Source organism: Triturus cristatus, chromosome 9 (genome assembly GCF_964204655.1).
Source record: "Triturus cristatus chromosome 9, aTriCri1.1, whole genome shotgun sequence".
In the NCBI taxonomy this organism is placed as follows: Eukaryota; Metazoa; Chordata; class Amphibia; order Caudata; family Salamandridae; genus Triturus; species Triturus cristatus.
The window spans coordinates 396,092,599-396,118,157 of NC_140592.1; positions in this window are offsets into that span (position 1 = coordinate 396,092,599).

Genomic DNA, 25,559 nt, shown 5'->3' on the forward strand with positions numbered 1-25,559 from the left:
AACTGGCAGCATCCGACACAGTCAAACGAACATCTCCATCATGCACAACAGAAGCAAAGGAAAAGTCACAAAAAAAGCCCAAAACGCAAATGACAAAGCCAATAAATAAAAAAATAAAAAAGGAACAAAGACACACCCACAACTCCACCTAAATAATGGCAAGAAAGCCCTACCATGATCCTTTGCAAACTACAGGCATAGTACAGCAGACACCACCACCACATTGCAGAGACACACCACAACTCACACAACTCACAACAACTACACCATTTGCACGACTTAAAAACTAAATCACATATTCACTGACAAACTCACCCACCACACTCACATACACCCCCATCAATCCCCACAACCACCCAGCACCATGCCCCCCAAAAAGAATCCAAAGTTCACAGATAGTGAGTTGGAAGTCATGATTGACGAAATACTCAGGGTAGAGCCACAGTTGTTTGGCACAGTGGTCCAACAGACCCCCATGTCACAGAAAACCAAGATGTGGGAGAGGATTGTCGACAAGGTCAATGCACAAGCACCTTGTTTGTGCACAAAGGACGATATACAGAACAGGTATTATGATGTGCGCAGGAGGGTTGAGAAGCTCATCGACAGGGAACACACCATGAGCAGGCAGACTGGCGGTGGCCCTCTTGCCAAACCAACGCACTTCAGGTCCTGGGAGGAGAAGGTGTGGGCCATCCTACCACTGGAGAGCATACATGGATTAACAGGAATACCAGAGCCTGGTGAGAACACAACCAGTTCACTCAAAATTGTGTGGCAACACACAAATAGCACTGTCAAGGGAAGTGTGAAACAAATTACCGCCAGCAAAGCCATAGCAACGGAAAGGCAAGTATCCTGTGATGTGTATATCAGTTACACAAACACAATACCTGCCTTCCCACAGTAATATGGAACTACGTCCTAACATGTACAAACCTAAAGACCAATACTGCAAGGCATGACCATAAATAACCAACAAACACTGTCATCCATTTTGCCACCACTGTCACACCACCTCACAGGAAAGCTGAGTCAAATTGAAGGAAGGTTGGGCTACTGGGAATGTGCATGTAGCAGAAAGCATGATGGGAGTTGCAGTCACAGCCACCAGTCCCCCACCCACATGTCCCTGCAAGCTCGCACTGAACCATGCTCACCTCACAGGGAGTGCAAAAGTACTGCCAAGATGGCTGACACTAGGCCCTGCTGTGGGGAGCACAAGGCCATGCTGGGCCTTGGCCTCTAACTGACAACAGGACACCAGTACCAGACATCCTGAAAGGTGACCACTACTTCCTGCAATGGAAGCATGCTGCATGGTGGGAGGTCTGGAATGGGGAGGAGGACTGCCAGCTCTGACTACAACTATCAGCAGGCACTTGCACGCACACGCACACACCCCTTAACAAAGTTCAAAGCAAGCTTTATTCGGTGCAAGATATATCACCATAAAAGCATTTTTTTTAAATAAAGACAGCCATCACAATTAAAAAAGATGAGGATAATATGCAAACAATTTTAAAGCAGCAAAAGATCATAGTCAATAAATTAGACAAGTACAGTACAAATTTACATTGTAAATTGTGCAAATAAGCAAGATAGCATACAGCTTTTATATGCAAAAAGTGCTAATGCATATTCCTATGTGAAGTACAGTACAAGATAATCAAAGATGCCCTATAGGATATAGATTCTGAAAGTGCATTGTGACATTATAAGAAAGTATGAACAGTACAAAATATTATTAGGTGCCCCAATCAAATACACAAAACATAGTATGCAACAGAGCCTGCTTCGTGCAATAGCACAGAATGAATTGTGCACTCATGGGTCCTGATGAGCAATATGCAAAATGGCTACTTATACTCTTCTAGCTAATACTATGGCAGTCCTTTTAAGTGTAAATTTATCATTCTGCTTCTTGTTGCCATTTAAAATAAATTTTCGGAGTTAAAAATAGGTTTGGTCGTTATGCATAGTTCCAAAAGGAAAACATTCACGATCTTTAGGTACAGGACACAACAATTATATCATGATTAAAATTAGATAAAAGTTTAAAAATGTTAGTTAAATTGTTCCATCTAGGAGCAACATTTCGCAAAAAAGAATAGAACAATGCATTCTAAAAAACCAGTTTAGCAATAAAACATTTTCGCTTCACGGGACTTTATATAACTGTGTTTTTTATCAGTTTGTTACGCTTGTTCTATGCACAGCCTAAGAACTTGGCCACTCCACAAACCAATGATGGGGTACCATCTGTTTTTAAAATTCGAAGGGTGGCCAAGTGCTTTGTTGACCTAAGGTTTCTGCAGACTGGTTTTAACCATTTAGCCCTTGCCAGTTTGTATGCCGGGCAAGCGAAAAGAAAATGGGCAATACTTTCCTCCGGGGCAGGGCAACATGGGCATGATTGTAAGGAAGATTTTAATGAATTCCATTTGGCTGTAAACGAGTTTAAAGGTAAGGAACCTATTCTGAATTGGATGTACAAGGTTCTGTCTCTTGGCACTTGAATGAAATCCAAATATGGTTCGTAGCAGCTGTATTGTTTGTGGGAGAAGTACTCCTCAGTTAATTTCCCCAGATGGAGAGTTCTCAGTTCCCGTTCTGCTACCCAATTACAATAAAGCAATTTGAGATCCTCTTTAGGAGGAGGGATCTAGCTTGCCCATGCCCCGGACAGCCCTAAGTCAATTAGCAGTTTCTTAAGATTGGTCAGCCATTTAACTTTGTTGGCCGTGTCTAATGTCAGTACCTCTGAAAGTGCGGCTGCATACCCGGAGAGCTCCTGTGTCTGCCGAAGACGTGCCAAAAAAAACAGGGGACGAGACCTGGCGATCTCACTAAAGGAACGTCTGCCCATATCGAATAAGATTGGTTTCAAGGGGGTGCTAATGGGGAGTGAAACTAGCTCTCTATAAAATTTGTATTCGGACTTAGAAATGTCGTCAGTGTTATTGACGCCCCAGAGCTCCGCACCATATAAAGCCGAGCTCACTGCTTTTCTCTCATAGCCTGCCAGGGCAGGAGCATCCGGTTTGCTTAGTGATAGGCTCTGTGCTTTCCTAATAGCTCCTGCCACACGCTTGTGGTTTAGTAACATTTTATCTAGGTGGTGTCCCCAGTTCATCTTATCAGAAAGTCGAACCCCCAGATAGTCAAAGGTTTTGACTCTCTCTAGCTGGTTTCCATCCAAAGTGGGGCTAGATCTAAAGGTGTTTACGAGAGCTAAAAACTATAAACTTTGTTTTTGAGGTGTTTATCATGAGGCCTCGAATAGTACAAAAAAGATGGAATCGGTCTAATAACTTCTGGAGACCAACTGGAGTCTTGGAACTAAGCAATGTGTCATCGGCAAATAAGAGGGTCGCGATTTTTTCCCCAGCCAGGGTGGGTGCGTCTGCAGGGTCTTTCCCCAGAAACTCAACCACCCCATTCACATACAATGAGAATAGGGTGGGGGCCATGACGCACCCTTGGCGGACCCCCCTACTAACGATGATCCTGTCAGTGACTTGGCCCTGGGCACCCCATCTTACACAGGGATAGTTATCCTCATGTAAGCAGATCAATAAATTCAAAACTTGTGGCGGGGTGCCCATTTCTGTCAAAACTGACCACAGGGTCCCCCTAGGTACCAGATTGAACACGGTCTTGAGATCGATAAAGGCAAGATATAAGCTCCCCCTACCAATCACTACCACTTTCCAGTAAAGGAGCAACAACCGAAACACCTGGTCAATGGTTCCGGTGTTGCTTCTAAACCCTGCTTGATATTGGGAGATAATGTTGCCGTCGTCTATCCAGTCCTGAATCCTGTGTAGGAGAACCCTGCCAACCACCTTTTGAATGGCATCTATCAAGCTAATAGGCCTGTAATTGGCAGGGTCCTCCCTGTCCCCTTTTTTATATATGGGGACAACTTCGGCTCCTTTCCAAGAGTCTGAGACCGGTGCGCCCTTGGCAATTAAATTAAGCAAGAGCGAGATATATTTGGCCCACCTAACTGGATCTAAACGCAGTAGATCCCCCGGAATTCCGTCTGGTCCAGCAGCTTTGGCAGGAACAATGCAATTGATTGCATCTACAGTTTCTGTAATATTAAAAGGTATAACGTCATCAGCGGGATATAGGTGGTGTGCGTGCTCTAAGGGCTGCTGGTTGGCCAAGGAATCTTGAGATGAATATAATCTAGAAAAATGAGCATGCCATTCTAAGCTGGTGATGTGATTGGGTATTAGAGTGGTACCTTTAGAGTCAGTGGCTTTAATCAAGTTCCAAAATTTTATAGAGTCCCTTGGGTTGCAAGCGTCTTTTAATTCCTGCCAGTGTGATTCCTCCCAATCGCGTTTTGCTTTATTGATAGTAGCATTATATTCTTTCCTGGCTTCTTTAATTTCAGGAAGTGTTTTCCCTTTTATGGCAAGAAATAAGGCTTTCCTCTTTGATCGACAGTCCTTGGTAAACCAGGGATTAAGTCCCTTTTTGTTGTTATATTTACCATTAAATGGTTGCCCAGACTGAAAATGCAGACTCATCTGACTAATAGTTGTATCGTAAATAAGGGTTGCCTTAGATGTTGCTAATGGGTCTTTTGCAACGACCTCGAGATCCTTAGTTCTGGTAGTCAAGATTTCAGAAATGGAATGGATTTTAAAATCTTGCCCAACAACCTTCGTCCACTTCAGAAATCTACCAGATTTGGAGGGGACAACTTCTTTGGTGGATAAGATTGGATCAAAAGTTAGGGCTTGCTCTGGGCATAGCCAAGAATTCTGCAGACGGCAGGACAGGAAGTTATGATCGCTATCCACTGTGGCACCGATTACCATATCAATGGAGTCAGTCCAAAGACGAATATCCACTAAGATGTAATCGATACGTGAGGTATGTTCCACTCTATTAAAAGTGTGAGCTCCCAATGAGTCAGATGAAACTCTGCCATTCAGTGCTCTCAAACCAAATTCTAGGACAATTGCAATAATTTGGATGGCCACCTGGGACCACTTCTTAATGGGGACTAAATCCAGGGGGGGATATTCCACATTGAAGGTTTTCATCTGATGTCCCCAAAAAATCATCCGAACCTAGGGGTTCGAAAGTGCAATTAAGGTCCCCTGCAACCATAATTTTCGCAAGTGCGTGGCAGCTGCTTAATTTTTCCACCAGAAGTGAAAGGGTAGGTTAAAGTTTAGCCGCAGGCATTTCTCTTATATAGATATTAAAGAGTTTGAGGGTTTCCCCTCCCTTTGGCCCTTTTATAGTGACCACAAGATGTCTTGAGAGGGGACTATGTTTTGCTTTACTATCCATCCTAAATCAATGCTGACACACACAATCAACCCACCCGATGGACGCCCCTTACCAGCTTGGACCGCTGGGATAAAGAAGGTGGTGTAACCTGACTTGTAGAGTGGGGTCAAGCACCAGGTTTCCTGGAAAAGACAAAGGCGATGACCCTCAACTAAGCTGTTCCAGTGGGGCAATAATAGTTTGTTCTTGAGCCCTGCAACATTCCAAGAAAGTATCTTAAGGGAAGTGTTGCATTTCGCAGGTACCATAGCCACCACATCAGTAGCTGTATCCATTATAAATGTCATAAGGTTTGTTTTTGGTTGGACATATCCTAAAATTGTCTGGCCTACCTGAGCTAAGTTTGGAGCAACCAAGGGGGCAGTGAGCGCGCATAGTCCCCTGGAGATGTAAGATCCAAAGAAGAGTTGTTAAAAAGGTGGAGATTAGAAGTAGGCCCTACACCTGACCTTCTATCAAAGTCAGCAAAAAGTACTGTGCCATGGGTTCGAGAACTAGCCGTGTATGGGGTCTGATGCAAAGGGAAAAAGCAGGGTTAACAGAGGGGACTTTGTCCTGTTGAAAGTATATATTCTGCCTTTCAGACTGGACAGAAATATTAAGTAGTCAATCGTTTTGAGACAGTGGTGAGGGAGGATCGCACACTAAGGGTTCTTGACAGGAAGCGACTCTTTTCTCAGCTAAAGGTGGAAAGCGCCTAATCTGTATTGAGGACGACTCTGGGGAGGATGTACGATACTCTAGCACGATCAGATTATCCGCCAGATCTATGTTTGACAATGTTAATTCGACATTGTCAAACACCCCATTTGTAGATGGACACCTGCTTGCTCTTAGGATGTCCTCCCGTATGATGGAGCAGCATCCTCTGACATGTCTTAACCAATGGATGGACTTGTTGACCAACGAGTCTTTGCTCTCAACACTATGAGTGGCATCAAGTTTGGGAACATTAACCATATAAACAGTGTGCTTAGCTTTCAAATAGTTCCTGTGATTAGGGGAGGGTAGGGAGTTTGTTGGGGCCTGTAGCTATGGATGAGTTTGACAGTCAGGCAGTGATGATGTATTACTCCTGAGCATAAAGTGATTGCTGGCTCGAGGATAATTCTCCGGAGGATTGTTAATGCCAGAAACCTGGGATATTTTACAATTATTAGGTTTGCTTCTAAAAACGCGATACGACGCGTTGTCCTGTGCCATTCCAAGCCCTTCACGTTCTTTGCAGGAGTCCTGCAATGACTCCAAATGCCATCAATGCCACCTCAAAGCACACCGTCTCAGCCAGAACAAAGTGCACCCTTGGGACCAGTCACTCCAAAAGTAAATGCCTTGGCAAGATGGATGACACATGGTCCTGAAGTATGAATTGTCTGCAATTCACACCTATGCACTAGCCAACTCAAACACATCTACACTAACAGCCATTGGAACTGTAGGTATCCTCCTACTCTCTGGAAATACAGTGTCCCTGTGGTGTCCCCTGACCTGGCTGTGAAGGTGTGTCTTGTAGAGGACAGTTGGGGAGATGTAGACATAGTACATAGCAACACGCACACACAATGTCACCTATACATCATTGACAGTGGACACCTGACAGTGACTGGAATGGACACACACATAGCTGACACTGTAGCATGGTGTCATTAAAAAAATGTGCAGTTGTGAGCTGCATTTCAATCCCACATCGGTCTGCGTTGTACGCATCATTCATACAACACATCATTCACTGTCAAGGACACCCCAAAAACAATGACTAACCTGGACTGCATCTGAGGAGGCATGCAACTCACAGCAGCTGAACTGTAACACACACACCTCTGCCCATCACTGTAATGAGCATTGAAAAGCAAGAGAGCTTCTGTGCCCAATTGCTCTCACTGTGGAGGAATTTGACAAGATAGAAGGCGTTCGCACATACAAAAGTCAGCACCAACTTCATTAGCTATGCTAACACCATGACTTGTATGAAAAGAGATGTGAACTAGGAACACAGACAACAAATTAGTATCTCACATTGGATCTCAGGCATACCGTACTGCAACCATGTTGCACAGACACACCAATGTGACGCACAGAGGAAAGAAAAGAATCACACAACACATGCCCCAAGCTCGCCACATACCCCAAGTGTAATTGTACGTATGTCATTGTTAAAGCACAAATGTGGACAGGGATAATACAGCAGTGTCAGGCATGTGATGGAACCTGAGTGGCAATGGGTATCGACAGACAATTGATCAATACTTGAGCTGGTCATGCACACAGCTTGACGTGCACATCAAAATGCTCCAGGTTGCCATTACAAAGTGCTCCAACAATATCAACCTCTGTCTATCACAACTTAGGACAATGCAATATATGGACTCCCATAATGATGTTCAGTGTCAAATGTCATGTGTGTGAAACATTGAGGTCTGTAGAAACATAACAAACATTGTGTGTCTCCTCCAAACACAGGGGATGCTGGGGACACAGCAGGTCCTGAGGAACAGTCCCAGACTCTGGCGGACCCTGAGCTCCCCGGCGTGGATCACTCTCCGTCCTCTTCGGACAATGACCTTGACCGACCTGGTACCTCCAGTGTGAGCCATCGTGCAGCCCCAGTAGCAGTAACATCAGCACCCCCCTCAACCACTCCTGCCACATCGGACACCAGACAGAGTCCCCATGCCGACACGGAGAGGCCCAGGCCCCAGAACAACAATGAAACAAGTACACAGGGCCCCCTGGAAGCAAGGGACAACACCACCAGCGCAAAGACTCAAGGGGGCCCAGTGTTGGCTGGGCCGGCGACGGCAGGTCCTGCCAGTGTGGGTTGGGGTGGTGGGAGGGTGGGCAGGCACAGGACACGGTCTGCCGAGGGGGCTGGACTGCATGATGAACCACACCTGGAACGCTTCATAGATGTGTACCAGGAAAGCACCGGAGGGTTTGGGCAGGTCGTGGGGATCCTCAAGGAACTCAAAGAGCAGCAGGCTGCCCATCATGCCCGCTTGGACTCCCACATGGCCCAGGTGGAGTCTAAGTGGGACAAATTGGATGAACTAACAGCGGTGCATAGGGACATACTGACATGCCTCTGCTAGATTACCACCAACCTGACCACACCTCCCTGTGTTTTGTCTCATGAGTGCGGCACATGATTTCCATGTGTCTGCACATTGCCTGAAAAAAATACATGTACTCTGTGTGGGCAATTGATATGTGTTCCAATTGATGTTTTGCCACACCATTTGTGCCAGGGGTATTTGACATACAGCCATGTAGCAGCAATGACAATTTATGGGCATCAGGAAAATGTACATCATGTGTTTCACACATGCATGGACACATGCCTAGTGTCCAGGGTAATCCCATGTTGCACATGTTCCTGGACAGGTATGCCGACTCCAGGCATGAAGTACACTCTGTTCTTCTACTCCTGTGTCAGCCTAACATTAGTGCATTGTGAAGTGTGCTATATGGTGTCTGCATCAGTGTCATTGTGACGTGGTCTAGCCTCTTAGACTCCTGTGGTGTTGGTCATTTTGGTTTGTGTAGCTAGCTGGGGTGTGGGCAATGGATCATCACAATGGTTCATGCATAAGTGTGGAATCACTTGACGGTGCATAATGTTGTATTGTACATCACAGTGCATGCAGTCTCAATTCATTCTCATCATGCTGTGATGTCATCATGCTTACAGATTGGTGCTTGCAGTCAGTCATCTGTTGCATTTGTATTACGTGTGATCATCAGATGCCTGAAGACGTGGTTAGCATTGGGTGTACCTGTGCACTTGACATCTGCAGGGCTTAAATTCTCATACATGTTAATGGTTGTGACACAGTGCAGAGTGTTTAATTTTGGATGCACTGCCCCTGAGACTGAAGCCAGTGCTGGCTGCTTAGCCATACTGGGCCATAGCATGGTATCCCACTTGCTGATGTGTATCTTGCAGTGATGTCAGTTGTACAGCATGCACTCTATTGTGGCATTGACCATCAAGACATGTGCACATCATGGTGTCTTGTGAGTGAAGCATATCCATTTTACTGACAATGGTTTTGGCCATCCCTTCTCATGACACATGTACTGAGTCAGTGGCAGGAGATGGCATGTGTTAGTCCTAGCAGATTTAAATCACGAGTCCTGCAGTTCTGAGATATGTCTATGTGGTGTCTGTGCACACATATGAGAAGTGGCATACAACATGTCCCAGACAGATGGGTCCTTGGAGGGGCAGGCATATGAGGGGCATGGTTGACTGGCAGACTGACAGGTGTCATTTCCCAAAAATGTCTCCACTTTTCGCAATATCTGGCACTTGATGCCAAGGCGTACTCTGTAATGTGCTGTACTGACTGTGATGTGTTTGGTGAAACTGGTGACTTATGTGGATCTGTTTATCTCGATTGATTGCAGATACATCTACGGCTACTGGAGGAGACATCTCCACAGACCAAGAGGAGCCGCAGATCCAGACTGAGTCAGCTTCAGAGGATTTTGAGGAACCCAGTGGCACAGAGGGTGAGGGGAGCCACACAGAGGAGACCTCAGCTACAAACACCTCTGCTGATGAACACAGCATCTCCAGTGAGGACTCCCTTGTGGAGGCGGGTGTTAGCAGACCCCAGACAACACCTAGCGAGTCTGTCCCCGCCACCACCACCATTTCGACCCTCCCATCTTCTGCCATCCCAGATGTCCGTGGAGGCCCATGTGTAAGGGAACATGTCTCCTTTGGTCCAGGCACCACAACCCCTGCCCCTGTCTCCCCTGCTGCCCTCCGTGTGGAGTCTGTGGACTTACTGAAGCAGCTCTATGTAGGGCAGAAAGCGATGCTGAGTGTCCTCCATTCCCACACCACTCTGTTGACTCAACTGGTGTCCTTCATGGAGGGCATTTCATCCAACCTGTCTGCCCTACATCGGACCATTCAGTCCATGGCCTCCACACAAACGGCAGCAGTGTCCCTCCTCCAACAGTCCCTCACCCCTCCTACCTCTGCCACACCCACAGTCCCCACTACCCTACCTGTCCAACGCACACCCACACACACCAGCACCGGCACGCACCACAACAGACCCAGGCAGCACACAATCACGCAAGTTAAAATCAAAATCCACAGGCATGCACACTCCAGGGACTGATGGCACACACACAGGGGATGGGATCACAGACGCACAAACAGGCCTCTACGAGCACTCCGCGGATATCAGATGCCTCTCCCTCCAAAAGCACTTCCCCTGCCTCACCTGCAACCCCCCCTTCCAAGCAGCTCTTCCTCTGTGACCTTGGCCTCTTCCCCACCGATCCATCTGATCAGACACACAAGGGGAAGAGGATGTCACCACACACAGGAGGGAGTTCCCCTGCCACACAGACACCCTCCCCCAGGCGCCCGGACATTGGTGCCCTCATCCGCAAGTCCCCCCGGAGCAGGAAGAGCAAGACCCCCCCAATCCCGCAGGTCAAAGTCACAGTCTCCATCCTGTAGCCCCCAGGCCACCACTCCACAGGTCCCCCCGCCACACCCTGCCCCTGGTTCCCCCACACACCAATACCGCATCCCCAAAATGCTTAGGCCATCCCCTCCTACCACATGCACTTCCACCCCCACCACACATGCTCAACCTGTTCCTGCCGCTGATGCGGGGACCGTGTCCCCCCTCTGTCCTGCCAACCTCACCTGAGCCTCATGACACTCCCTTGGAGTTTTGCACTGCAGTAGAGGCCCTATCCCAACCATCTGACCTGCCCACTGCAGTGGTGCCGGTAACAACCCCGTCTGACTTGGGCCATGCATTAATGTCAGCACACACCCCATTGGGCTTGGACCCTGCCGTGGTGACGGTACCCACTGTGTCAGACAGCTCTGCTGCAGTTGCCAGTGACACTCCTGCACCCACCAGCTCTCCCCTGCCCCATTCTGCTGTCCCCGATCCTGTTACTGCGGTGCCTGGCCTGCCCCTGTGTATGCCCCTCCAAGGGGAGATGTCCCCTGCCCATAGCAGTGCAGGCAAGCAATGGTTGACGACTTGTCACATCTCACCCTGTGAGGACTCAAGAAATGGACTGGCCATTGGCCATTTGACATTGTGGTCTAGACGGTTCCAAAGAGTTATGTCCCCAATAAAGTCAATTATTGTTATCCAGTGTTGTTGCATAAAATGTACATGATGTTGATGATGACTATCATGGACTTGCTGCTGTACAGGTGTTACAAAGGTATAACAGAATGATTTTTTGATGGAATGTACGCCATGTGGTCCATGAAATCGTGTACTTTTCAGATATGTATCCATGACATCCTTAGCTGCAATTTCAGGGTGTGATGTTGGCTACATGTTGTGGGCCGGATTTTCTCGTTGGGGTTGCTACTTCGCATCTTTACCATACACTGTTGCACATAGGTTGTGCTTACATTTGGGCCCATGGAAAGATTCCCTGACTTGGACAATCTCCACTGGACAGGCATGTTTGTGCACCCAGGTTACACAAGTCATCTGTGTCATCATTCCAACTTGGTCTACATGTGTATTGCATATGTGCAGATGACTGAGAGAGGACTCCCATACACCAGCTTCTGTGACCATAGCTTTTCTTGAGTTGTAATAGTTGGATCACTGGGCAAGTGTTGTGCTGGCATGACAGAAGCCTGCACAGAGAAACTTTCTCACAGCTGCCCTTCTCCAGGAGTGCAGTCCCCTCATGGCATTGTGTCATTCCATGACATTGCCTGGGCACATGGTGTGTGTTGTGTGAGCATGTCTGTGTGTGTTCACTTCCCTTTCTTGGACGCAGCCTGTGTTCCAGACAGATGTACCTGTTTTGTGGACTTGCTGACTTGGCCTGTGTTCATCTAACTTCTTTGCCCTGCCTTTTCTGGGTTGTAGGTGGATGACAAACTATAGGTAATTAGGCTGTGATCCCTGGCTGTTTCATTAGCAAATTCCCGGGATGTTGTCCAACGCACGTGGGACACATTCTGGATTACCATTGGCACTTATGTGTTATCAACATCATGTTGTTTTCCCTATGTGGTATCTGTCATTGACAAGCTCACTATGTGTGTGTGTGTGTGTGTGACTACTCCCTATCATCAGGGTCATTGCTGCTATGTTGGAAGATGTAGACATTTGTGAGTTGTGGCTCTCCTTTGGTTCAACACTGGTGTAGATGTCTGGCAGGGTTCCAAATGAATTGTGTAGTTTTCACATAATGTCGATGTGCCGCATGCTGTGCAGTGTGGCAGACCTTCACAGGTGTTGTTGCTAGCCCATGTGTGAGGATTTGTGGGTCCCTTGGATCCGCCCACCACCCCTGGGATTGTCATGTGTGCATGAGCAATATCACCAGTTCCTGTGTGCCTAGCTGATGCACATTGTTGCAGATCAAGGTGTGTGGTGTTGATGGTGGCAAAATGGGAGTTGTTTCATGTCTAGGCCCATAACTACTTTTTGCCCATTGTTTGCAGGCCATGGCCAGTGATTTGTGTTTATGGAGGTGTGATATGAGTTTGTGGTCCCAAACACATGACCCAGGACGCACATCTGACTGTGCTACGCAGTATGGGGAAAACCTAGCTTTATCATCACAGTGGAATTGGCGTACAGGCTAATGTCACCACAAATTAGGGTACTAGAGGGTAGTGCTGTGTTGGGTCTGTCTCTTGCTGTGTTGGTTTCTGTTCCACCCACCTTGTGTCACATTCATCCTTTGTGATCCTGCTTACTTGACAATGCCTGCTTGCCCCCCAAAGGTGTGCCCAGTCAAAGACTTATATTTGTATGACACTGTGAACACATGTGTGTCATTGTAGTTCAGCCCACCGTCATGCGTTGTGCACTAGCCTGGGGACACTGTGACACCCACACATGTTGTGTATGATATACAGTGTGTGGCTGCCTGTCTGTGTTTGTGCATCTGCACCTCTGTATTTGTGTGGCTTTAGCGTTCCATTGGGGTGATGTTGTTTGTGGGATTGTCCCTAGTGTCCCAGTGTCTTGTAGGTCTTCATTCTGCACATTGATCATGTTTGGTATGTCCCATTGCTGCCATGGTATGTGACTTTGTCACCTAACATCGACAGTCTCCACAGGATTCCGCAGTTTGTGTGTCTGTTTGTAGAGTTATGTGTCTAGGCATCATGATGCTCACTTTTCATATAGTCTGATTGTACACTGTTGGCATTGTCAGGGTTCATGGCCAATGCTTGTCTGCACATGGCAGAGGAGGTTCTTGTGATACACAGCATTCTTTGCCTCTCATATCTATGTTTGTAAGGAACACAACCACCACATTGCCACTACATTGGTTGTGGTGTTGGGTGCAGTAGTCACAAATGCTGGTCTGGTGATGCTGCTCTTGTTATGTCCACACTCACCCTTTGGTCACGGTAGTGATGGGGGTTTTGTACCCCATTACCACAATGATCCGACAATGCTGGTTTTCTGGACCCCACACTCACCTTTTGCTGACTGTAGTCATGTGGGGTTTAGACCACATTATCACAATGATCTTAGAAATCGTGTTTTTGTAACCCCACAACAATCTATTGGGCAGACATGTGATGTGAGTCACATTATATGTTCACTGTCAGGATCTGGGTTGTGGCCATTTGGCACACACAAACATATGATCTTGCCAAGATGTTAGGGGGATGGTTTGCTTGGTCAACCTATGAGTGGGGAGGGTAGTGGTGCAGGACATCCAGCTCACAAAATGAGAGGGGAGAGGAGTGGTACAGGGCATACAGCCCCCTATGAGTGGGCAGGGTAGTGGTGCAGGAAATGCAGCCCCATATGAGTGGGGAGGGGAGTGGTGCAGGGCATACAGCCCCCTATGAGTTGTGGGTAGTGGTGCAGGACATACAGCCCCCTATGAGTGGGGAGGGGAGTGGTGCAGGGCATACAACCCCTTATGAGTGGGGAGGGTAGTCGTGCAGGACATACAGCCCCCTATGAGTGGGGAGGGGAGTGGTGCAGGGCATGCAGCCCCCTATGAGTGGGGAGGCTAGTGGTGCAGGACATCCAGCCCCCTATGAGTAGGGAGGGGAATGGTGCAGGGCACACAGCCCCCTATGAGTAGGGAGGGAGTGGTGCAGGACACACAGCCCTCTATAAGTGGGAAGGTAAGTGATGCAGGACATATAGCCCCCTATGAGTGGGGAGGGCGGTGGTGCACAACATCCAGCCCCCTATGAGTGGGGACGGGAGTGGTGCAGAGCATACAGCCCCCTATGAGTGGGGAAGGGAGTGGTGTAGGGCATACAGCCACCTATGAGTGGGGAGGGTAATGCTTCAGGACATACAGCCCCCTATGAGAAGGGAGGGGAGTGGTGCAGGGCATACAGCCCCCTATGAGTTGTGGGTAGTGGTGCAGGGCATACAGCCCCCTATGAGTGGGGAGGGGAGTGGTACAGGACATATAGCCCCCTATGAGTGGGGAGGGGAGTGGTGCAGGGTTTACAGCCCCCTATGAGTGGGGGGGAGTAATGCAGGACATACAGCCCCCTATGAATGGGGAGGGGAGGGGTGCAGGGCATACAGCCCCCTATAAGTTTTGGGTAGTGGTGCAGGACATAGAACCCCCTATGAGTGGGGAGCGGAGTGGTGCAGGACAAACAGCCCTCTATGAGTGGGGAGGGGAGTGGTGCAGGGCATACAGCCCCCTATGAGTGGGGAGGGGAGTAGTGCAGGGCATAAAGCCCCCTATGGGTTGTGGGTAGTGGTGCAGGACATCCAGCCGACTATGAGTTGTGGGTAGTGGTGCCGGACATACAGCCCCCTATGTGTGGGGAGGGGAGTGGTGCAGGGCATACAACCCCCTATGAGATGTGGGTAGTGGTGCAGGACATAGAGCTCCCTATGAGTGGGGAGGAGAGTGGTGCTGGACATACAGCCTCCTATGAGTGGGGAGAGGAGTGGTGCAGGCCATACAGCCCCCTATGAGTGGGGAGGGGAGTGGTGCAGGGTATACAGCCCCCTATGAGTGGGGAGGGGAGTGGTGCAGGGCATACAGCCCCCTATGAGTTGTGGTTAGTGGTACAGGACATACAGCCACCTATGAGTGGGGAGGGGATTGGTGCAGGCCATACAGCCCCCTGAGAGTGGGGAGTAGAGTGGTGCAGGGTATACAGCCCCCTATCAGAGGGGAGGGAGTGGTGCAGGACATACAGCCCCCTATGAGTTGTGGGTAGTGGTGCAGGACATACAGCCCCCTATGTGTAGGGATGGAAGTGGTGCAGGGCATACAGCCCCCTAAGAGTTGTGGGTAGTGGTGCAGGACATCTAGCCCCCTATGAGTGGGGAGGGGATTGGTGCAGGCCATACAGCCCCCTGCGAGTGGGGAGTAGAGTGGTGCAGGGCATACAGCCCCCCATCAGAGGGGAGGGAGTGGTGCAGGACATACAGCCCCCTATTAGTTGTGGGTAGTGGTGCAGGACATCCAGCCCCCTATGAGTTGTGGGTAGTGGTGCAGGACATACAGCCCCCTATGTGTGGGGATGGAAGTGGTGCAGGGCATACAGCCCCCTATGAGTTGTGGGTAGTGGTGCAGGATATACAGCCCCCTATGAGTGTGGAGGGGAGTGGTGCTGGACATACAGCCCCCTATGAGTGGGGAAGGGAGTGGTGCAGGGCATACAGCCCCCTATGAGTGGGGAGGGGAGTGGTGCAGGGCATACAGCCCCCTGAGTTATGGGTAGTGGTGCAGGACATTCAGCCCCCTATGAGTTGTGGGTTGTGGTGCAGGACATACAACCCCCTATGAGTGGGGAGGGGAGTGGTGTAGGACATCCAGCCCCCTATGAGTGGGGTGGGGAGTGGTGCAGGACATACAGCCCACTATGAGTGGGGAGGAGAGTGGTGCAGGACATCCAGCCCCTTATGAGTGTGGAGGGGAGCGGTGCAGGGCATACAGGCCCCTATTAGTGGGGAGGGGAGTGGTGCAGGGCATAGAGCCCCCTATGAATGGGGAGGGGAGTGGTGCAGGGCATACAGACCCCCATGAGTTGTGGGTAGTGGTGCAGGACATACAGCCCCCTATGAGTGGGGAGGGGAGTGGTGCAGGACAAACAGCCCCCTATGAGTGGGGAGGGGAGTGGTGCAGGGCATACAGCCCCATATGAGTGGGGAGGGGAGTACTGCAGGGCATACAGCCCCCTATGAGTTGTGGGTAGTGGTGCAGGGCATACAGCCCCCTATGAGTGGGGAGGGGAGTACTGCAGGGCATACAGCCCCCTATGAGTTGTGGGTAGTGGTGCAGGACATCCAGCCCGCTATGAGTTGTGGGTAGTGGTGCCGGACATACAGCCCCCTATGTGTGGGGAGGGGAGTGGTGCAGGGCATACAGCCCCCTATGAGTGGGGAGGGGAGAGGTGCAGGGCAAACAGCCCCCCATGAGAGGGGAGGAGAGTGGTGCAGGGCTTACAGGCCCCTATGAGTGGGGAGGGGAATAGTCCAGGGCATACTGCCCCCTATGAGTTGTGGGTAGTGGTGCAGGACATAGAGCTCCCTATGAGTGGGGAGGGGAGTGGTGCAGGACATACAGCCCCCTATGAGTGGGGAGGGGAGTGGTACAGGACATACAACCCACTATGAATAGGGAGGGGAGAGGTGCAGGGCATACAGCCCCCTATGAGTGGGGAGGGTAGTGGTGCAGGAGATACAGCCCCCTATGAGTGCGAAGGGGAGTGGTGTAGGGCATACAGCCGCCTATGAGTGGGGAGAGTAGTGGTGCAGGACATACAGCCCCCTATGAATGGGGAGGGGAGTGGTGCAGGACATACAGCCCCCTATGAGTTGTGGGTAGTGGTGCAGGACATACAGCCCCCTGTGAGTGGGGAGGGGAGTGGTGCAGGGCATACAGCCCCCTATGAGTGGGGAGGGGAGTGGTGCAGGGCATACAGCCCCCTATGATGTGTGGGTAGTGGTGCAGGGCATCCAGCCCCCTATGAGTTGTGGGTAGTGGTGCAGGACATACTGCCCCCTATGTGTGGGGAGGAAAGTGGTGCAGGGCATAAAGCCCCCCATGAGTTGTGGGTAGTGGTGCAGGACATATAGCCCCCTATAAGTGGGGAGGGGAGTGGTCCAGGGCATACAGCCCCCTATGAGTGGGGTGGGGAGTGGTGCAGGGCATAGAGCCCCCTATGAGTGGGGTGGGGAGTGGTGCAGGGCATAGAGCCCCCTGTGATTTATGGGTAGTGGTGCAGGAGATACAGCTCCCTATCAGTTGTGGTAGTGGTGCAGGACATACAGCCCCCTATGAGTGGGGAGGGGAGTGGTGCAGGACATCCAGCCCCCTATGAGTGGGGAGGGGATTGGTGCAGGGCAAACAGCCCCCTATGAGTTGTGGGTAGTGGTGCAGGACATCCAGCCTCCTATGAGTTGTGTGTAGTGGTGCCGGACATACAGCCCCCTATGTGTGGGGAGGGGAGTGGTGCAGGGCAAACAGCCCCCTATGAGAGGGGAGGGGAGTGGTGCAGGGCAAACAGCCCCCTATGAGAGGGGAGAGGAGTGGTGCAGGGCATACAGCCCCCTATGAGTGGGGAGGGGAATAGTCCAGGGCATACTGCCCCCTATGATTTGTGGGTAGTGGTGCATGACATCCAGCCCCCTATGAGTTGTGGGTAGTGGTGCCGGACATACAGCCCCCTATGTGTCGGGAGGGGAGTATTGCAGGGCATACAGCCCCCTATGAGTTGTGGGTAGTGGTGCAGGACATAGAGCTCCCTATGAGTGGGGAGGGGAGTGGTGCAGGACATACAGCCCCCTATGAGTGGGGAGGGGAGTGTTACAGGACATACCATCCATTATGAATAGGGAGGGGAGAGATGCAGGGCATACAGCCCCCTATGAGTGGGGAGGGGAGTGGTGCAGGAGATACAACCCCCTATGAGTGCAGAGGGGAGTGGTGCAGGGCATACAGCCGCCTATGAGTGGGTAGAGTAGTGGTGCAGGACATACAGCCCCCTATGAATGGGGAGGAGAGTGGTGCAGGACATACAGCCCCCTATGAGTTGTGGGTAGTGGTGCAGGACATACAGCCCCCTATGAGTGGGGAGGGGAGGGTGCAGGGCATACAGCTCCCTATGAGTGGAGAGGGGAGTGGTGTAGGGCATACAGCCCCCTATGAGTTGTGGGTAGTGGTGCAGGACATACTGCCCCCTATGTGTGGAGAGGGAAGTGGTGCAGGGCATACAGCCCCCTATGAGTTGTGGGTAGTGGTGCAGGACATATAGCCCCCTATGAGTGGGGAGAGAGTGGTGCAGGACATACAGCCTCCTATGAGTGGGGAGGGGAGTGGTCCAGGGTATACAGCCCCCTATGAGTGGGGTGGGGAGTGGTGCAGGGCATACAGCCCCCTGTGATTTATGGGTAGTGGTGCAGGACATACAGCTCCCTATGAGTTGTGGTAGTGGTGCAGGACATACAGCCCCCTATGAGTGGGGAGGGGAGTGGTGCAGGACATCCAGCCCCCTATGAGTGGGGAGGGGAGGGTGCAGGGCATAACACCCCCTATGAATGGGGAGGGTGAGTGGTGCAGGGCATACAGCCCCTTATGAGTTGTGGGTAGTGGTGCAGGACATACAGCCCCCTATGAGTGGGGAGGGGAGTGGTGCAGGACACACAGCCCCCTATGAGTGGGAAGGGGAGTGGTGCAGGGCATACAGCCCCCTATGAGTGGGGAGGGGAGTAGTGAAGGGCAGACAGCCCCCTATGAGTTGTGGGTAGTGGTGCCGGACATACAGCCCCCATGTGTGAGGAGGGGAGTGGTGCAGGGCATACAGCCCCCTATGAGTTGTGGGTAGTGGTGCAGGAAACAGAGCTCCCTATGAGTGGGGAGGGGAGTGGTACAGGACACCCAGCTCACTATGAAACGGGAGCGGAGTGGTGCAGGGCATACAGCCCCCTATGAGTGGGGAGGGTAGTGGTGCAAGACATACAGCCCCCAATGAGTGCGGAGGTGAGTGGTGCAGGGCATACAGCCCCATATGAGTGGGGAGTGTAGTGGTGCAGGACATACAGCCCACTATAAATGGGGAGGGGAGTGGTGCAGGGTCTACAGCCCCATATGAGTTGTGGGTAGTGGTGCAGGACATACAGCCCCCTATGAGTGGGGAGGGGATTGGTGCAGTACATACAGCCCTCTATGAGTGGGGAGGGGAGTTGTGCAGGGCATCCAGCCCCCTATGAGTTGTGGGTTGTGGTGCAGGACATACAGCCCCCTATGAATGGGGAGGGGTGTGGCGCAGGGCATACCGTGCCCTATGAGTGGGGAGGGTAGTGTTGCAGGATATACAGCCCCCTATGAGTGCGGAGGGGAGTGGTGCAGGGATTACAGCCCCCTATGAGTGTGGAGGGTAGTGGTGCAGGACATACAACCCCCTATGAATTGGGAGGGGAGTGGTGCAGGGCATACAGCCCCCTATGAGTTGTGGGTAGTGGTGCAGGACATACAGCCCCCTATGTGTGGGGAGGGAAGTGGTGCAGGGCATACAGCCCCCTGTGAGTGCGGAGGGGAGTGGTGCAGGGCATACAGCCCCCTATGAGTGGGGAGGGTAGTGGTGCAGGACATACAGCCCTCTATGAATGGGGAGGGGAGTGGTGCAGGACATACAGCCCCCTATGAGTTGTGGGTAGTGGTGCAGGACATACTGCCCCCTATGAGTACGGAGGGGATTGGTGCAGGACATACAGCCCCCTATGAGTGGGGAGGGGAGTGGTGCAGGGCATACAGCCCCCTATGAGTGGGGAGGCGAGTGGTGCAGAACATACAGCCCCCTATGAGTTGTGGGTAGTGGTGAAGGGCAACCAGCCCCCTATGAGTTGTGGGTAGTGGTGCAGGACATACAGCCCCCTATGAATAGGGAGTGGAGTGGTGCAGGGCATACAGCCCCCTATGAGTTGTGGGTAGTGGTGCAGGACATACAGCCCCCTATGAGTGAGGAGGGGAGTAGGGGTGGGCGGAATTTGTGAAATCCACTTTCGCAAATTATCGCGAAAATGTTAAAAATTATCGCAAACACGCGGAAATATCGCGAAGATGCGGAAGTTTTTTCCCCGCATGTTCGCGAGATTTTCTGCATGGTTGCGGCTCGCCAATTTACCCATGTGGTTGCTCGCGGGCGCGGCCATCTTGTTTTCTGCTGTCTCGCGGTGCATGATCGCGAGAAGAAAGACGTGATCACGCGACGCATGACGTCACTGCGGGCGCGAACTGTCGCGAGACAGAGCAAATGGCTAAAAACAATACAACATCTCATGGAGAACGCGACCGGATCAAGAAAACTTGTCGGCGAATGCAGGGATTCAGCTAAGGGGATCGTGCGCGCGCGAGAATGTATTATTTTACAGCGCGAGCAAGAAACAAATTATCGCCAAGCTGCGGAATGCGGAAATTTTGACATTTTCGCGCTCTCAGCGAAACGCGAAAATGTCAAATTATCGCAATTTCCGCGAACGGAACGAAATTTTCGCCCAGGCCTAGAGGGGAGTGGTGCTGGACATACAGCCCCCTATGAGTGGGGAGAGGAGTGATGCAGGGCATCCAGCTCCCCATGAGTTGTGGTAGTGCTGCAGGAGTAGGGAGGGGAGTGGTGCTTGACATACAGCATCCTATGAGTGGGGAGGGGAGTGGTGCAGGGCATACAACCCCCTATGAGTGGGGAGGGGTGTGGTGCAGGACATCCAGCACCTTATGATTGGGGAGGCGAGTGGTGCAGGGCATACAGCATCCTATGAGTGGGGAGGGGAGTGGTGCAGGGCATACAACCCCCTATGAGTGGGGAGGGGTGTGGTGCAGGACATCCAGCACCTTATGAGTGGGGAGGGGAGTGGTGCAGGGCATACAGCCCCCTATGAGTGGGGAGGAGATTGGTGCAGGGCATACAGCCCCCTATGAATGGGGAGGGGAGTGGTGCAGGGCATACAGCCCCCTATGAGTTGTGGGTAGTGGTGCAGGACATACCGCCCCCTATGAGTGGAGAGGGGAGTGATGCAGGACAAACAGCCCCCTATGAGTGGGGAGGGGAGTAGTGCAGGGCATACAGCCCCCTATGAGTTGTGGGTAGTGGTGCAGGACATCCAGCCCCCTATGAGTTGTGGGTAGTGGTGCCTGACATAAAGCCCCCTATGTGTGGGGAGGAGAGTGGTACAGGGCATACAGCCCCCTATGAGTTGTGGGTCGTGGTGCAGGAAATAGAGCTCCCTATGAGTGGGGAGGGGAGTGGTGCAGGACATACAGCCCCCTATGAGTAGGGAGGGGAGTGGTACAGGACACACAGCCCACTATGAATGGGGAGGGGAGTGGTGCAGGGCATACAGCACCCTATGAGTGGGGAGGAAAGTGGTGCAGGGCATACAGCCCCCTATGAGTGGGGAGGGGAGTGGTGCAGGACATCCAGCCCCTTATGAGTGGGGAGGGGAGTGGTGCAGGGCATACAGCCCCCTATGAGTGAGGAGGGTAGTGGTGCAGGGCATACAGCATCCTATGAGTGGGGAGGGTAGTGGTGCAGGACATCCAGCCCCCTGTGAGTGGGGAGGAGAGTGGTGCAGGGCATACAGCCTCCTATGAGTGGGGAGAGTAGTGGTGCAGGACATACAGCCCACTATGGGTTGGGAGGGGAGTGGTGCAGGGCATACAGCCCCCTATGACTCTGGAGGGTAGTGGTGCAGGACATACAGCCCGCTATGAATAGGGAGGGCTGTGGTGCAGGGCATACAGCCCCTATGAGTGGGGAGGGGATTAAAGCAGGACATACAGCCCCCTATGAGTGGGGAGGGGAGTGGTGCAGGGAATACAGCCCCCTATGAGTGGGGAAGGGAGTGGTGCAAGGCATACAGCCCCCTATGAGTTGTGGGTCGTGGTGCAGGACATCCAGCCCCCTAAGAGTTGTGGGTAGTGGTGCAGGATATACAGCCCCCTATGTGTGGGGAGGGAAGTGGTGCAGGGCATACAGCCCTCTATGAGTTGTGGGTAGTGGTGCAGGACATACAGCCCCCTATGAGTGGGTAGGGGAGTGGTGCAGGACATCAAGCCCCCTATGAGTGGGTAGGGGAGTGGTGCAGGACATAACAGCCCACTATGACTGGGGAGGGGAATGGTGCAGGACATACAGCACCCTATGAGTGGGGAGGGGAGTGGTGCAGGGCATACAGCTCCCTATGAGTGGGGAGGGGAGTGGTGCAGGACATCCAGCCCCTTATGAGTGGGGTGGGGAGTGGTGCAGGGCATACAGCCCCCTATGAGTGGGGAGGGGAGTGGTGCAGGGCATTCAGCATCCTATGAGTGGGGAGGGTAGTGGTGCAGGACATCCAGCCCCCTGTGAGTGGGGAGGAGAGTGGTGCAGGGCATACAGCCTCCTATGAGTGGGGAGAGTAGTGGTGCAGGACATACAGCCCACTATATGTTGGGAGGGGAGTGGTGCAGGGCATACAGTTCCTATAAGTTGTGGGTAGTGGTGTAGGACATCCAGCACCCTATGAGTTGTGGGTAGTGGTGCAGGACATACAGCCCCATATGAGAGGGAAGGGGAGTGGTGCAGGGCATATAGCCCCCTATGAATGGGGAGGTTAGTGGTGCAGTACATCCAGCCCCCTATGAGTAGGGAGGGGAGTGGTACAGGACATCCAGCCCCTTATGAGTGGGGAGGGGAGTGGTGCAGGACATACAGCCAATTATGAGTGGGGAGGGGAGTGGTGCAGGCCATACAGCCCCCTTTGAGTGGGGAGGGTAGTGGTGCAGGACATACAGCCCATATGTGTGGGGAGATGAGTGGTGCAGGGCATAAAGCCCCCTAGGAGTGGGGAGGGGAGTAGTGCAGGACATACAGCCCCCTATGAGTGGCGAGGGTAGTGATGCAGGACATACAGCCCCCTATGTGTAGGGAGGGGATTGGTGCAGGGCATATAGCCACCTATGAGTGGGGAGGTGAGTGGTGCAGGGCATACAGCCCCCTATGAGTGGCGAGGGTAGTGATGCAGGACATACAGCCCCCTATGAGTGGGGAGGGGAGTGGTGCAGGGAATACAGCCCCCTATGAGTGGGGAAGGGAGTGGTGCAAGGCATACAGCCCCCTATGAGTTGTGGGTCGTGGTGCAGGACATCCAGCCCCCTAAGAGTTGTGGGTAGTGGTGCAGGACATACAAGCCCCCTATGAGTTGAGAGGGGAGTGGTGTATGGTATACAGCCCCCTATGAGTTGTGGGTAGTGGTGCAGGACATACAACCCCTTATGAGTGGGGAGGGGAGTGGTGCAGGGCATACAGCTCCCTGTGAGTGGGGAGAGGAGTGGAGCAGGGCATACAGCCCCCTATGAGTGGGGAGGGGAGTGGTGCAGGACATCCAGCCCTCTATGAGTGGGAAGGGGAGTGGTGCAGGGCATCCAGCCCCCTATGAGTGGGGAGGGGAGTGGTGCAAAACCTACAGCCCACAATGAGTGGTGAAGGGAGTGGTGCAGGACATACAGCCCCTTATGGGTGGGGAGGGGAGTGGTGCAGGGCATACAGCCCCCTATGAGTGGGAAGGGGAGGGGTGCAGGACATACAGCCCCCTATGAGGGGGGAGGGTAGTGGTGCAGGACATCCAGCCCCTTATGAGTAGGGAGGGGAGTGGTGCAGGGCATACAGCCCCCTATGAGTGGAGAGGGGAGTGGTGCAGGGCATACAGCCCCCTATGAGTGGGGAGGGGAGGGGTGCAGGACATACAGCCCCCTATGAGTGGGGAGGGAAGTGGTACAGGGCATAAGGACCCCTATAAGTAGTGAGGGGAGTGGTGCAGGACATACAGCCCCCTATGAGTGGGGAGGGGAGTGGTACAGGGCATACAGACCCTATAAGTAGTGAGGGAAGTGGTGCAGGATATCCATCCCTGTATGAGTGGGGAGGGGAATGGTGCAGGACATCTAGCCCCCTATGAGTGGGGAGGGGAGTGTTGCAGGGCATACAGCCCCCTATGAGTGGGGAGGAGAGTGGTGCAGGGCATACAGCCCCCTATGAGTTGTGGGTAGTGGTGCAGGACATCCAGCCTCCTATGAGTTGTGGGTAGTGGTGCAGGACATACAGCCCCCTATGAGTGGGGAGGGTAGTGGCGCAGGACATCCAGCCCCCTATGGGTAGGGAGGGAGTGGCACAGGGCATACAGCCCCCTATGAGTGGGGAGGGTAGTGGTGCAGGACATACAGCCCCCTATGAGTTGGTAGGGGAGTGGTGCAGGGCATACAGCCCCCTATGAGTTGTGGGTAGTGGTTCAGGACATACAGCCCCCTATGAGTGGGGAGGGGAGTGGTGCAGGGCATACAGTCCCCTATGAGTGGAGAGGGGAGTGGTGCAGGGCATACAGCCCCCTATGAGTTGTGGGTAGTGGTGCAGGACATCCACCCCCCTATGAGTTGTGGGTAGTGGTGCAGGACATACAGCCCCCTATGAGTGGGGAGCGGAGTGGTGCAGGACATACAGCCCCCTATGAGTGGGGAAGGTAGTGGTGCAGGACATCCAGACCCTATGAGTGGGGAGGGGAGTGGTGCATGACGTACAGCCCCTTATAAGTGGAGGGATTGGTGCAGGGCATACAGCCCCCTAAGGGGGGGAGGGTAGTGGTGCAGGACATCCAGCCCCCTATGAGTGGGGAGGGGAGTGGTATAGGGCATACAGCCCCCTATGAGTGGGGAGGGGAGTGGTGCAGGACATACAGCCCCCTATGTGTGGGGAGGGGAGGGTGCAGGGCATAACACCCCCTATGAATGGGGAGGGTGAGTGGTGCAGGGCATACAGCCCCTTATGAGTTGTGGGTAGTGGTGCAGGACATACAGCCCCCTATGAGTGGGGAGGGGAGTGGTGCAGGACACACAGCCCCCTATGAGTGGGAAGGGGAGTGGTGCAGGGCATACAGCCCCCTATGAGTGGGGAGGGGAGTAGTGAAGGGCAGACAGCCCCCTATGAGTTGTGGGTAGTGGTGCCGGACATACAGCCCCCATGTGTGAGGAGGGGAGTGGTGCAGGGCATACAGCCCCCTATGAGTTGTGGGTAGTGGTGCAGGGCATACAGCCCCCTATGAGTGGGGAGGGTAGTGGTGCAAGACATACAGCCCCCAATGAGTGCGGAGGTGAGTGGTGCAGGGCATACAGCCCCATATGAGTGGGGAGTGTAGTGGTGCAGGACATACAGCCCGCTATAAAAGGGGAGGGGAGTGGTGCAGGGTCTACAGCCCCATATGAGTTGTGGGTAGTGGTGCAGGACATACAGCCCCCTATGA